The 4220-nt window shown below is 49.3% G+C and overlaps 1 non-coding gene across 1 annotated transcript; it reads left to right on the top strand.

Annotated features, from left to right (window-relative positions):
• The first annotated feature begins 459 nt into the window (after positions 1-459).
• Positions 460-532, top strand: Trnaf-gaa (transfer RNA phenylalanine (anticodon GAA)). Its single transcript has one exon. It is a non-coding gene; the product is annotated as a tRNA-Phe (tRNA).
• Positions 533-4220: the final 3688 nt, after the last annotated feature.

The following is a 4220-nucleotide window of genomic DNA, read 5'->3' as shown; positions in this document are numbered from 1 at the left end:
GCGAGCAGCTGACTTCCGCTACAGGACAAACCATCGCCACCATCCACTAGATGGAGACACCAATACAGTCGTCGGTAGCGACAATCTCGTGTAGAAGCTGTCGCAGTTATGTCACACTCCGCGTGGTTCACATGACATGCCGCTGTATTTGGGCTTGCGCGAATGCTGCTGATATTAATAAACGTTGATTAGTGCTCATTAAGCGCTTGAACCGCGCTATGACGACGTCTCGTGGCTCCGTGAACGCAGTTGACGCAAGGGAGGTCGAAGCATTCAGCATTTGCCGTTTTCGCTTCAAAGAAATAACTAAGAGCATTACTTTTTGCAGTATTGAGCATTGCGAAACTTCTACACACATTATATATATAGATACAAAAAACATTTCTCTTCTCTATCCGCAATATAGAATTATCTTTTGTTCATGATCCATGAGCTATTCCGCAAACCGACACATCATCTGCCGAAATAGCTCAGTTGGGAGAGCGTTAGACTGAAGATCTAAAGGTCCCTGGTTCGATCCCGGGTTTCGGCAAATACTTTTTACTTTTTTTTTTTTTTTTCTTATTCTGTGCAAACGTTATGACTCGAAACGAAATTACGGTTCCAAACTGCACTGTCAATTACGAGGCACGCCGATCTTACACAGCAGCGGGTCCGAATCAAATGAGATGCCAGCGTTATCACAGCCGATCGGCGACACAGTCAAACTTCAAGCAGATCTGGCTGCCCATATCCGCTACCAAAGTAAATTCCAGAAGGAAATTTGACGGCAGATTCATTTTATATAGGGGTGCTCGAAGATCGAAATCCCTGTATCTAATATGAATATTCGAGAGAAATGATATCCGAATATCCAATCAAATATAGATATCTCTAAACTGGCGCGCCTAATCATGTACGCGAGGTTAAGCACTCACTGCCTTTTTTTTAAAGCCTCCTTGCTGCCTATATATGTCTGTGAAAGTCTGTCATATCTTTCCGACCGCTCTCCTTCCCCACACTGTTGACCGACGTTCAGGTGACACCCGAGCGCTATAGACATTTAAAGAGCGGTCAGCACGTGTTTTCCTCTACTCTGTCAACAAATCTCTCTCTTTTGCTCAAACACTAGCTTTGCTTTGCAGCTGTGTGCGTGGGATACATGGTACAACAGTGGTCTCAGCAGAAGGGACAGTACACTTCAAGTCGCTATAGTGCTGGCGGTTTTTCTTCTATATCATCTCGTACACCACTGAGATGCTACGCGCCTGCCACCAGCAACAGTGGCGATGACGCGTGGCTCGACCCGCGTTATACCAGCGTATTGAGACGCCTAATTAATAAATAATGAAACCCTAAAAGCGATGTCACTCGGCGAGTACGCCAAGGATCGATGCGCCCTGAGCCCCATTTTATTTATCTTATCATTTGAACCACTTTTTGGGAAGATAACGATACAACAAATTTTCAAGGCTACCGCTTACTTGTACAAAGCACGGTTAAAGTCGCAATCTGTGCATAGATGACGTCGCCATATTTATAAGAAATGAAACAGGCTTTAGTTATTTTATTGCAATGTTTAACGAACACGCCTCAATATCTGGTGCACAATTAAATTCAAGTAAAAGCAATGCTTTAATTTTTGGCGACATGGAAGACATCCCGCCAGAAATCAAAATAGCCCAAAAGGTGCTCTTCTTGAGCCGGGTAAAGTGTCCCCGCAGATGTGCGAAACAGTTATAAAAGGATTGAGAAAACACCCAGAACCAGTTGCGACGCCGGGCCAATAAATAAAAGATGAAATAGACGCAAGCAAAACAAAAGCCTACGCATACGTATTTCTTCGTAGCAAGGCTACCTATATTCCCGGGAAAGCGGTAAATCGACTCACTACGATGGTAAATACATATTTATGGGAACACAAAACGGCCCCCTGTCGGAAAATTGCTTCATTTACCTAGATGGTCCCCGAGTGGGCCTAGCCATGTGACGTTAAGTTTACTCGCGTTCATTGTGGACCGAATAAAGTTGTTTCACTCACTTCATTTACCTAGAGAGAGAACTAAGATAGTCAAACTAATCTCGCGTGTATTAGTCATTAGAGTGAGCGAGTGAGTAAAAAATGTCACAGTTTCGCCCTAAGGGCGAAGCGATGAATGCGATAGCAACACAGCAATGTCATACGAAGTAAGGTGAGCGGCTTTGGTAGCAATATGAATTGTAGTAAACATGAGCTGATTAAGTAAGCAGGTGTGCTGCGGCGTAAGTAGACCGACATGAAGAGAGACTCGATGACCACGAGAAGGCGCGTGTGAAACGGTGGTGTTGCTGAGAAGCGCTTCCCGTGGGCAGCGCGTGCGAAGGGACACACCTGTAGCGCTGCACTGCCGACCCGGGCAGCATTGCATGTGTAGCGTGCGTTGGAAAATGTGGCCCGACTATTACTAACTGATTGAAGAAGCGTGGTGTGAGCGCGCACAAACAAGAATAGATCACACTGAATGACTGCAGACAACGACCGTCAAAACGCTGGCAGCGAGCGGATATATGCGCCGCAGCAGGGGGCGAAGGTACGCGCGGTCTATCGCTTCAAGGGAAACTGAGCGGCGAATGCGCATAAAGGTCAGAGCCGTGTGGAGATAAGAGACGGTGCGGTCGAACGAACGACGAGCGCGGTTGTTGGCAGCGTAGAAGTGCGCCCCCCCGCTCCTTCCGGCGCGGGCTTCCCGCTTCCTTGCTTGCGCGTGGGAGAGATAAGAGACTGTGCGGACGAGCGACGACCGCGGTTGTTGGCAGAGAAGTGCCCCCCCCCCCCCCCCCCCCTGCTCCCTCCGGCGCTGGCTTTCCGCTTTCTTGCTTGCGCGTGGGAGATTGAGTGCGTTCGCTCTCCGTGATAGCGCGCGTCCCCGCACGCTGCCTCTGGGGCATACGGCGCGCGGCGAAGATTTTATCTATACGGAACCTCACGGCGACGGCGACGGCAACGGCGACGCCGACGGCAGAAATCCGGTTGAAGTGTCCATATAATTGCTATTGCAATAAAACTTAATTGAAGATAAATAAAAGAAGGCACGCTGGTTGAGGCCCCTATTCCAGGGCTCCACTGGCACAAGCGGCTCGCTGGACTTGGTCCAGAAGAGCCAATTGGCTTTCCCGGCCCTGGTCCGCAAGCCGTGCCTCCCACTGTCTATTCCTCATGAGTGGATGTTTGAGTCTATGTCTATGTGCGGAGGCCTCTTGGGACACTCCCATGTGATGTGCTTTAGTGTGGGTGCGTCTGTGCACCACGGGCACTCGTCAACGAACTTCGTGGGTTGTATTCTGTGTAGGTGGTGCAGGTTGGGGTATGTATTCGTCTGAATACGACACCAGTCCCTCTCCTGTTGGCTGTTTAAATTCGAGTGAGGTTGTCCAAAACGTCTCCGTTCCTGCCTTTGCTGTAAAAGGATGTCACGAGAATTCGGTGGAAGGTCGTCCCTGGGCCCTGCTGTTGTTCGGACGATTAATCCTCGAGCAATACGGTCTGACTCGCGTTCCCTGTCAAACCCTCGTGTGCCGGACATCATATATGATAGTGTGGTGCCCTTCTAGTTGATTGCCCAACATTTTGATTATTGACTGGGGTGCCGTCCCATTAACAGGTGACAACTTCTTTTTGAGTCGGATAATATGACAGCCGAATTGGTTTGGCGCTCGGCGTCCTGAATGGCCAAAGCGATGGCTGCAGCCTCTGCCACGCATGCCGAGGAGGTTCTGAAGGATGCCGTTGTTACGTTGTTCTGACACGTAGAGACTACGGTGAACGTGTCGGAGCTGGTTCGACTAGCAATCCGTGTAATACACTCCCGGTCCCATGCCAAAACGTTTGTGAAGAGTCTCTGCCCTTGCTCTGCGTCGTCCGGGATGGTACTTGGGGTGCATGTTCTTGGGAATTGGGGCCACCGCAATGTACGATCGAACGTTGCGGTCTATCTGTGCCGTTTCGACTCCGCTATACTGGGGCTTCAGTGTAAAGCCTAACCTCGCCAATACTTCCCTGCCCTGAGTTGAAGAACAAAGTCGTTCTTTCTGAGCATATAACGTCGCGACTGCGTACTCGTGAAATGTATTGTGTAGGCCTAGTCCCTCGAATCTCTCTGTGCTAGCGCGTTCGGGAAGACCAAGGGCGGCTTTGAAGGCTTTTCTGATTATTGTGTTTGCCTGTATTATCTCTTGGTTCGTCAAGGCCTGATACGGAAGGG

Source organism: Dermacentor silvarum, chromosome 9 (genome assembly GCF_013339745.2).
Source record: "Dermacentor silvarum isolate Dsil-2018 chromosome 9, BIME_Dsil_1.4, whole genome shotgun sequence".
NCBI lineage: Eukaryota > Metazoa > Arthropoda > Arachnida > Ixodida > Ixodidae > Dermacentor > Dermacentor silvarum.
Note: the sequence above shows the minus strand (reverse complement) of the source record. Positions and strands in the feature narration are given on the sequence as shown.